This window comes from Mesocricetus auratus, unplaced genomic scaffold (genome assembly GCF_017639785.1).
Source record: "Mesocricetus auratus isolate SY011 unplaced genomic scaffold, BCM_Maur_2.0 Super-Scaffold_6723, whole genome shotgun sequence".
NCBI classification, from domain to species: domain Eukaryota; kingdom Metazoa; phylum Chordata; class Mammalia; order Rodentia; family Cricetidae; genus Mesocricetus; species Mesocricetus auratus.
In genome coordinates, this window is record NW_024429183.1 from 3,947,407 (window position 1) to 3,958,883 (window position 11,477).

Consider the following 11,477-nt stretch of genomic DNA (forward strand, 5'->3'; position numbering starts at 1 on the left):
ATGAGATTCCCCTTAAGTAGATGTTTTCCAGAAGGCTGAAAGAAACCATGCTTCCTATTTAGACAGGATCAGATAGCCTAGCATGTGGTCATTAACTTAATACCTGGAGGACAGAGCATTCCTCCAGACCTGTCATATTTGAGGAAATCATTTTTGGAATCTGATTAGGTCCTGTGAAAGAGCAGCAAGTGCTGTTACCTGCTGGGCCAACTTTCCAACCCTCCTAAATGTATTCACATTTATTTATTTATTTATTTGTTTGTTTGTTTGGTTTTGGTTTTGGTTTTTCAAGACAGGTTTTCTCTGTGTAGCCTAGGCTGTCCTGGAACTCACTCTGTAGAGCAGGCTGACTTGGAACTCACAAAGATCACCTGCCTCTGCCTTCTGATTGCTAGGATTATAGATGTGCGGCCCCCACGGCCTAGTCCTATTTTTATTTTTAATTCAGAAAACAGAAATGGGTATAACTCACAAAACCAAAGTATTTTGGAGTCAGCAAACAAACATGTCTGTGTACATGCATGGTTTGGTAGCGCTGGAGTTGAGACTTAAGGCCAAGGCCTCCCACAGTGCCAGGCAAGCTTTCTGCTATCAGCTCCGTGTCTAGTCCTTCCATTCTAGTTCTCAACATCCCAGAAGCAGAGGCAAAGGGATCTCTGTGAGTTTGAGACCAGCCTGTTCTACACAGCCTGGTCTACAGCACCACCAATGCACAGCCTATCCTACTGGATATTGCTGAGTCACTCTTGTCTTGAGCTGGCACCCTGCTCTGTGTGCTTTTTTTTTTTTAAGATTTATTTATTTATTATGTATACAGTATTCCTGCAGTTCAGAAAAGGGCATCTGATCCCATTACAGATGGTTGTGAGCCACCATGTGGTTGCTGGGAATTGAATTCAGGACCTCTGTAAGAGCAACTGGTGCTCTTAACGGCTGAGCGATCTCTCCAGCCCGGTCTGTGTGCATTTTACATGTGAATTTTCTGCTCCTGCACTGGAGTCAGGCTCCCAGAAGTCAGCTACATTATCTTTTTGGTTTTTTTTTTTTTTAAGGACTGCATTCATTTGTTCCCTAAGATCTAGCACACCTCTTGATTCATGGTTGTCTCCAAAATGCATTTTTTTATTTTTTGTTTGTTTGTTTTGTTTTTTTACGAGACAAGGTTTCTCTGTATTGTTTTGGAGGCTGTCGGTCTAGCCTGGCCTCGAACTCACAGAGATCCGCCTGCCTCTGCCTCCCGAGTGCTGGGATTAAAGGCGTGTGCCACCAACGCCCGGCTTCATTGAACTTTTGTTGAATGAATGAATGTCTTTACTGAGCTCTCACAAAACCCAGTGAAGTGGGTGCTAATGTTTTCCCCATTCGAGGGCATGCTACATGCTTCTGGAATTCTGATCTTGAAAACCATTTGCAGAGCCGGGGAGCTAGTTCAGTGTGTGAAAGGGTTTGCCGCCCAAGCCCAATGGCCTGAATTTGGATCCTCAGAGCTCATGTAAAATTAGATACAATGGCTCACGTCTGTAATTCTAGCCCTTCTATAACAAGATAGGAGGCAAAGAGAGGAGAAGCCCCTGGAATTCTGTGGGCCAACTAGCAAGGGACATTGGAAATAAGATAATAACCAATTCAAGAGACTAGTATATGGTTCAGCAGAAAAGGACATCAGCATAACAAAAATAACCCACATGGTGACTTGGCACCAGGCAGTGGTATTTAAAGTTCCCCCAATCAGAGCTGGAATTACTGGCTGCTCTTACAGAGGACTTGAGTTCAGTTCCCAGCACCCAAATGGTGACTCACACAAATGGAGTTACAAAAGGTAACTCCAGTTCCAGGAAATCTGACACCCTCTTCTGGACTCTGTGGACACTGCATGCTTGTGGTGCATAGACATACATGCAAAACACTCATGCACATAAAATAATTTAAAAAAATTAAAAAGTGCAGTCAATATGATGAATTCCTGTCCTCTGCTCTTACAGGCTATCACTTGTTCCCTTTGCAAATTCTTCATTGGTTTGTGAATAGTTTGGGCCTTGAGACTGCCCCTTTTCCTTTCTTTCTTTTTTTTTTTTTTTTTTTTTTTTTTTGGTTGTTTTTTCAAGACAGGGTTTCTCTGTAGTTTTGGAGGAGGCTGTCGTGGAACTCGCTCAGTAGACCAGGCTGGCCTCGAACTCACAGAGATCCGACTGCCTCTGCCTCCCGAGTGCTGGGACTAAAGGTGTGCGCCACCAACGCCTGGCTGAGACTGCCCCCTTTTCTTATCAAAGTTCAGTCACATAGTGGAAAACTTTTAATATTCCAACTCTCAGCATTCTGAGACAAGCAAGCACTAGGAGAGAGGAGCCTAGCATCTCTTGCTTATCTGTAACTCTGGTGAACTCTAAGTGTATCTCACACTAAGAACAGACCGCAGCAAAGTGCTTCTTTTTTTTTTTTTTTTTTTTTGTTTTTTGTTTTTTGTTTTTTGAGGCCGGGTTTCTCTGTATTGTTTTGGAGGTTTTCCTGGAACTCTCTTTGTAGACCAGGATGGCCTTGAACTCACAGAGATCCGACTGCCTCTGCCTCCCGAGTGCTGGGATTAAAGGCGTGCGCCACCAACGCCCGGCTGCAAAGTGCTTCTTACAGCAGCATGCAAGGAGAATTCAGTCTGTCATAGTTTTGGAGAGAGGAAGCACAAAATCTAGGACTGCACTCCCCCTGGAGGTTTTGAATGACATCCTGTCCACTCTCTGGTGTTCTTGAAGACACGCTTGAGACATGCAATCTGTACATAATAAGCTCTGTTCCTGTAGCATATACAGGTCTAGAGGTTGAGCTCCAGGAGACAGCACCTCTCTGTCTCTTGAGACCTCCTGGGAGAACTCCAAGAGGAAGAGAGATCCAGTCCCAAGAGATAAAGCAACCAGCTCCTAGACTCACCTCCAAATACCCTCAGCAGAGGACTTGGGACTGACTCCCGTCCCAAGAAAAGGGGTCACATTCAGATCATGACAGTGGGATGCCCCATCCCTCACCTCGCTTTCAGTTTCCAGGGTCATGGGCAATCCTTCCCAGGTCGCAGGCAGGCTTTGGTGTTCCTCATCCTGTCACATTGTCACTCCAATCTCTGTGCCTGTTGCCCCATGACTTTTTCCTGTTTGGCTCTGAGTCTGTGTCGCTGAAAGGAACACAGCATTTTCTATCCAGAGCTCAGGCTGCTGCTTCCTCGGCTCACGCATGTCATTTGAAGTGTGCGCTAGCTTTTGTTCCTCATTGCTGAGACAGGGTCACTTGATCCTCCTGCCTTTAAACACAGATGTTGAGGTCAGCTCAGTAACCTGACCCAGGAGGCATAGAGGGGACAGATGAAGGCGTTATCTTGTGGCCAGTGTCTGGATTGGATGTTTCTTGGCATCTTACGAAATGGATGAAAGAAGACCACAGATTGCATACTGTCAAGAAAACTTTATACAAAGCCAAAGCCTGTAGCAAGGGAGCAGAAGGACTTTAGAGGAATAGTACTCCAGGGTTTTGGTCATTGTTTGGGGTTTGCTCTAAACATTTTAATACCACTATCATAGTTTTGTTTTGTTTTTGTTTTTGTTTTTGTTTTTTTGTTTTTGGAGACAGGGTTTCTCTACGTAGCTTTGGAGGCTGTCTTGGAACTCACCCTGTAGATCAGGCTGGCCTTAAACTCATAGAAATCCACCTGCTTCTGTCTCCCAAGTGCTGGGATTAAAGGTGTGTACCACCACCATCTGGCTCATTATTATACTTCTAAAATGAAATTTAAAAGGGAGTAGGGCCCTCCCTAGAGAGATAGCTTATGGGTTAAGAGCACTTATTGTTCTTACAGAGGAATCAAATCCCAGCACCCACATGGTAGTTCACAACTGTCCATCATTCTAATTCCAGGGGATCTGATGCTCTTTCAGACTCTGCAGGTACCAGGCACACATGTGATGCACAGACATACATGCAGGCAAAACACTTTACACATAAAATAAAATAATTCTAAAAAGCCACTTTAAAATATTGTAGTATGTGAGTGTGTGTGTGACAGAGAGACAGAGAGAATGAGAAAGCACACATAACCATCAAAGAACAGTTTACAGGAGTAGGTTCTCTTTTCACCGTGTGCCCCTAGGGGATTGAAGTCAGGTCATTAGGCTTGGCAGCAAGTATCTTTATCTGCTGAGCCATCTTGCCAACCCTTGGGGCTTCCTTTTCAGGATGCGTGGGGAGGTGTTAAGAAAGAAAAATACTTTGTTTTGAAGTTTCTTTCTTTTTTGTTTTTTTGTTTTTTGTTTTTCAAGACAGGGTTTCTCTGTGGCTTTGGAGGCTGTCCTGGAACTCCCTCTGTAGACCAGGCTGGTCTCGAACTCACAGAGATCTACCTGCCTTGCCTCCCGAGTGCTAGGATTAAAGGCGTGCGCCACCAATGCCCGGCTTGCATTTTCTTTATTTTATGTATATGTATATTGTGCCTGCATGTATGTATGTGTACCATGTATGTGCCCTGTGTCCACATAGGACAAGAGAGGGCATCAGATCCCTGTACCTAGAGTTATAGATGACTGTGAACTACTATGTGGCTACTGGGAATTGAACCCAGGTCCTCTGCAGGAGCCTGCAGTGCTCTTAACTGAGCTATCTCTCCAGCTGCCCCACCCCAAGAAGCATATAACGGTCCATTTCCAAAACAGAAGTGGTTTAAGTCAGCTGAGGCCCAGCCACTGGTGGATGGGAAGCATGGGGCCCTGCTGGTCCATGCCAGGCTACCCCATCCAGACTAGAAGTTTAGAGTGGAAAATTATTAACAGTCAGGCTTGCCTAATGCAGACATGACAAGGTCATGAGCCTTAACACACAGGGTTAAGCCGGGCATTGGTGGCGCACGCCTTTAATCCCAGCACTCGGGAGGCAGAGACAGGCGGATCACTGTGAGTTCGAGACCAGCCTGGTCTACCGAGTGAGTTCCAGGACAGGTTCCAAAACAATACAGAGAAACCCTGTCTCGAAAAAACAAAAACAAAAACAACAAAAAAACAAAAAAAACAAAAACAAAAACAAAAAACACAGGGTTAAAAGAGATGAACCACATTGGGGATTTGTTAAGAAATAGACATACTTAATTGGTGATGGCGTGAAGATTGCATCCCTGATTACTCAGCCAAGGAAGAAAAGGAGGAGAGGACTTGCACTCAGAGCCTTAAAAACCATTTTCTGAGGAGGATGGAGAGATTGCTCAATGGTTAAGAGTTCTAACTGCTCTTGCAAAGGGTCCAGGTTTGGTTTCCTGCACCTGGTGGTGGTTCACAACCCCCTGTTACTCCAGTTCCAGGAGATCTGATGCCCTTTTCTGACCTCTGTGGACTCTGCATGCATGAGGTGCATGGACATACATGCAGGTAAGACACTCAAACATATTAAATAAGTAAACCTAAAAAATTAAAAGCAAATAACAAAACCTGCTCTCAGCATTCAGTCAATGTACTGACATTTGTTTGGGTTGGCATCCAACACTGAAGTATGGTAAAACTGACTGACTGCCTTAGTTTTGTTACTTGGAGCCTCTTGAATTTGCTATTATGGATCACGGTCTTGGGGACTTCCTTTTATGGGGTTCAGTGGAAGGAGTTGGTTACAAGGGAGTATTGAAGGGCAGTTCTCTGTTTATATTGACAAACTTGAATTATATAAACTTTTTCTTACTGGGCAGGTTCCTGCCTGTGATGCCCAATTATGCATGAGCATAAGATGGTAAATAGGAGCAGAGCGGTGGTGCTGATGGCACAGGCCTGCCTTTAATCCCAGCACTCAGGAGGCAGGTGGATCACTGTGAGTTCATGGCCAGCCTCATCTATAGAGCTAGTTCCAGGACAGGCTCCAAAGTTGCACAGAGAAACCCTGTCTCAAAACAACAACAAAAACAAAAGAGGAATAGGGCTTTTTCCCCTAAAGGTTACCCCAGAGAATAAGAGTACATGTTGAACCAGATAGTGGTGATGTAAGCACATCTTTAATTCCAGCACTCTGGAGGCAGAGGCAGGCAGATTGAGTTCACGGCCAGCTTGGTCTACAGAGTGAGCTCCAAGACACCCAGGGCTATTCAGGAGAACTTTGTCTTGAAAAACAACAGAAAACCAAAAATGTCTTACTTTTCATCAATTTTTATCTAACATAAGATTTTCTTTCCTGCTAAACAGACAGACTCTGGGGTGACCGACACTCTTTGAACAATCTTCTCCAGCCAATGAAAATAGAAACATTTTTCTTTTACAAAGACAAGATGGTTTATTAGGAAAACAATGGATTTTGAAGAAAAACAACAATCAAAACAACAAGAACTCATGACTCAGGTACAACCTGCTTCTTTTTTCTTTTACTCTCTCAGATGAGGTCTTGTTACGTAACACAGACTGACTATCAATTCTATCCTTCTGCCTGGACCTCCCAAGGGCTGAGAGTAAACAAAACAAAACAGAACCAAACATATCCCCCCCAACCCGTGCCCCTTACCCAGAAAAAACAAAGGGAGGGAGGGAGGAAGGAAGGAAGGGAGGAAAGGAGGGAGGAAGGAAGGAAGGGAGGGAGGGAGGGAGGGAGGGAGGGAGGGAGGGAGGAAGGAAGGCATCTTTTCCTAGTTAATTGTGTGTGAGTACATGATGCTGGGAGCAGGAATTCAAGCTTCTGACTAGAAGCTACATCCCTGGCTTGTGCTCTCTCCCTCTACTTCCCTCCCTCCCTCCTCCCTCCCTCCCTCCCTCCCTCCCTCCCTCCCTCCCTCCCTCCCTCCCTCCCTCCCTCCCTCCCTCCCTCCCTCCCTCCCTCCCTCTCTCTCTCTCTCTCTCTCTCTCTCTCTCTCTCTCTCTCTCTCTCTCTCTCTCTCTCTCCCCCCTCACTCTCTCTGTTTTTCGAGACAGGGTTTCTCTAGCTTACAGTCCTGGCTGTCCTGGAACTCACTCTGTAGATCAGGCTGACCTCGAACTCACAGAGAATCCACCTGCCTCTGCTTCCTGAGTGCTGGGATTAAAGGCGTTTGCCACCTCTTTACTTTTCATTTGAGACAGTGCTTACTAAATTGCCTAGACAGGTATTAGCATCCTCCTGCTTCAGCTTCCAGAATGCTAGGATTATAGGAGTATATCAGCACACCAGGCTTTAACAAGATTTTGTTTTTTGAGACTGGGTCTCTCTGTGCAGTCCTGGTTGTTAGTCCTGGAACTTGTTCTGTAGACCAGGCTGGCCTCCAATTCACAAGAGATTCTCCTGCCTCTGCCTTCTGAGTGTTGGGCACGTCGCTGAGGCAAAGGCAGGCCTTTGAAATACCAGCTGGAGGGAGTCTCTGTGTCCTCAGCGCTAGAATGTTGGTTGTTGTTGTTTGAGGCAGAGTCTCTTGTAACCCAGGTTGACCCAAAACTCTATGTAGCCAAGTATGACCTAGAACTTCTGATCCTCCTGCCTCCAATGTGTTGGGTGACAGGCATGTCATTACATCTAGCATCCATTAACCATAACATAGAACTACCATAGGCAAGGAAGGTTGAGAATTTTTCTCTTCTCCACTTTTGATCCAAAGAGCGTATAAAACTCTGTCAATTCCTGTTCCTGGGGTTTTCACAGTAACTCTTTTTTATTTTTTATTTTTTTATTTTTTATTTTTTTGGTTTTTCGAGACAGGGTTTGGAGGCTGTCCTGGAACTCGCTTGGTAGTCCAGGCTGGTCTCGAACTCACAGAGATTCGCCTGCCTCTGCCTCCCGAGTGCTGGGATTAAAGGCGTGCGCCACCAACGCCCGGCGCACAGTAACTCTTTTTTAATTAATTAATTAATTTATTTATTTATTTTGTGTAGTGTTCTGCCTGCATGTATGCCTGTGGGACAGAAGAGGGCACCAGATCTCATTAGAGATGGTTGTGAGCCACCGTGTGGTTGCTGGGAATTGAACTCAGGATCTCTGGAAGAACAGCCTGTGCTCTTAACCTCTGAGTCATCTCTCCAGCCCTCACAGTAACTCTTTAGGCGAGTAACCAACCTCAGGTTCGGATAAAAGACCCCGCTGTGCCTCAAGTTAGAGAAGATGTAGACTTCCCAAGGGAAGCATCTCTAGTAGATGCTGCCGAGAGGCTGGAACTGGAGAGTACCGGAGGACAGAGGAATGTGACCCCCAAAGTACAGTTCTGAACCACTGTGTTAGGGGAGTGGGGTGATGCCCCACTAGGAGAGAACCCCCTCAACTCCTCCCCGGCCTCATCTTCCTGAGCCCTCAGACTGTCTGGGGAGGGAAAGAGGACATGTGAAGATATTCCAACTAAGGGCATGCCTGCAGGCACAAAATAGAAGCCTTGGCCCTTCTTCTGTCTCATTTCACACTCTGGGAGCCAAAGGTCAGGGACGGCAGATGTACAGTGGCTGGTGGTAGGTCCCCTGACTTCCTGCTAAATGCTCCTACCATGCGATTTTTCTTTTGTAAAACCAATAATTCTGCATCTGTGAGTGGGTGTCTGCACACGCCTGAGAGTATGGGGGAGACTAGAAGAGGGCATCACATAATCCTACAACCTTCTCTAGCACCCCTGATTATTCTTTTGGGGCAGGGTCTCACCCTGAATCTGGAATTCACATTCTCTCAGCTAGGCTGGAAGCTGCACACCCCAACGTTCTACTGATGTCTGCCCATATCAGAGCTAGGATTATAGGTGAGTGCATGAGATGCCTGTCTTGTCATGTGCATGCTGAGATCCAAATGCTTTTGGCGGTTACAACAAGGATTCAGCCACTGAGTCATCTCTCTAGTCCTCTCTCTCTCTCTTTTTTTTTTTTTTTTTTTTTTTTTTTGAGACAGGTTCTCTTTCTATAGCCCTGGCAAGAATAAGACTGGACTCAGATTCACAGAGATCTGACTGCCTCTGATAATTGAGTGCTAGGATTAGAGGCATGAGGCTGGAGAGATGACTTAGGGGTTAGGAGTACATTCTGCTTTTCCACAGGACCTTGGTCTTAGTTTGATTCCTAACGTCCACCTAGGGCAGATCAGAATTGTCTGTAACTCCAGCTCCAGGAGATCTGGTTTTTCCAGGTACTGGTACTCATGGGCACACAGCTACATATGGATATAATGTATATAGATTAGGCAATAATAACAACAATAATTCTTTTTTTAAAAAGGCACTGGCCTGGTCTACAGAGCAAGTTCCAGGACAGGCTCCAAAACAATACAGAGAAACCCTGTCTGGAAAAACCAAAATAAATAAATAAAAAGGCACTGCTCCACCATGCTTGGCATTTTAATTTTTTCCTTTTTTTTTTTTCGAGACAGGGTTTCTCTGTATTGTTTTACAGGCTGTCCTGGAAATCACTCTTGTAGACCAGGCTAAGCTCTAACTCACAGAGATCCGCCTACCTCTGCCTCCCGAGTGCTGGGATTAAAGGTATGCGCCACCAACGCCCGGCTTCTTCTTTTCTTTTTAATAATGTTGTTTTCTCACACTGGTAACTGAACCTAGGTTCTTTATACATGCTCAGTAACAAGTGTTTTACCGCTGCTGGGATACATCCCATCAGTCTTTTTTTTTTTTTTTTTTGAGAAGGCTATTTTTTTTTTTTTTTTTTTTTTTTTTTTTTGGTTTTTCGAGACAGGGTTTCTCTGTGGCTTTGGAGGCTGTCCTGGAACTCGTTCGGTAGACCAGGCTGGTCTCGAACTCACAGTGATCCGCCTGCCTCTGCCTCCTGAGTGCTGGGATTAAAGGCGTGCGCCACCAACGCCCGGCTGAGAAGGCTATTTATTTTAAGATGGGTTCTTATGAAGTTGCCCGAGCTGACCTCGAACTCACTGGCCTAGGCTGGTCTTTAACTCAAGATCTTCCTGCCAGGGCCTCTAGAGTAGCTGGGACCACAGCCCCTCTGCCACAGGCTCTGCGGAACACCTCACCCGCAGTCTTGTGGTTCCAAGAAGACTGTTTGGCATGGTAAGGAGAACACTCATCATGACATCAGATGCGTGGCACTTTCTGAGCTTTGCTGGTGCCTGGTGCATGCTGAGTGGTTAATCAGATGAGGGTCATGACAATCTTTCTGGGGCCTCCCAGACAAACATCTTTAAATTAAATGGTTTGTGACATGGATTGTTTCATCCCAATTTAAGATGTTTTCCTTGATGGAAGTTTTAAAAAATAATAAAAGTCTAATTACCACTTGACGAGTAATTACTGTGTTGTGCCTGATCTGTGATTAAATAAAGGCAATTTGCATGCAAGGTAATGCTGCTGTTAGTACTGTTGATGCTCTGGTTATACAAGAGGCTAAGACTCCAGGAAGATTTTTCCCTCATAGGAGAAGGGCACCAGGCACCTGCCACTAGCTACCTCTATCATTATCATGACTTTGGCCAGCTGGATGAGGGTAAAGGTAGGGCACTGGGGCTCCATCTCACCTAAAACATCCAGTTACATTTATTTTTGTTGTTGCTCTTGTTATTTTGAGACAAGGCAGGTAGCCCAGACTAACCTGGAGCTCACTATGTAGACCACGAAGGCCTCCAACTCGTAGAAATCCACCCACCTTTGCCTTTTGAGTGCTGGGATTGCAGCCAGCATTAAACTGGGTTCATTTACTGCTGGGTGCTCATGAAGATTAAGGAGCCTCTTCCTGCCCCAGGCCTCCTCCAGGGACAGATGGAGTCATATGGGCATTGCTCTGTTGATGACAGTGGCAGCAGTGGGATGGGAATGGAACATGGTGAAGGTACGCCCTGCCCACAGAGAGAAGCCAATCCCAGGCCTCATCTCTCCTCCTTCTGAGGCCCAGTTTAACTTTCCCTGGGCCTAACTGGCAAGTTAAGCTATTTGAATCAATGGGCATGTATGTGTATGCATACAGTCACACAAGTCATACCCACCACCTGTGAGGGCATGATCTAAGACGCCAGTGAGCAGCTAAAACCTCCAGAGGCACCAAACTCTACATATGCTTTCATTTTTGCCTACACTAGAGACCTATGAAAAGATCTAATTGATAAATTAGGCATGGGAAAAGATCAACAACAATAATTGTGGTAGTTTGAATTAATTGGTTCCTATATCTCATTGGGAGTAGCATTAAGAGGTGTGGCTTTGTTAGAGTGGGTATGGCCTTGTTGGAGGAAGTGTGTCACTGTGGTGGTGGTCTTTGAGGTTTCCTATGCTCAGGATACCACCCAGTGACTCAGTCAACTTCCTGTTGCCTACTAGCCAAGATGTAGCCAGCACCATGTCTGCCTGCACACTGTCACGCTCCCCTCCATGATGAGAATGGACTGAACCTCTGAAACTTTAAGTGAGCTACACCAATTAAGTGTTTTCTTTATATGAGTTGCCATGGCTGGAGAGATGGCTCAGTGGTTAAGAGCACTACTTGCTCTTCCAAAGATCCTGAGTTCAATTCCCAGCAACCACATGGTGACTCACAACCATCTGTAGTGAGAGCATCTTCTTCTGCCCTGCAAGCATACAAAGC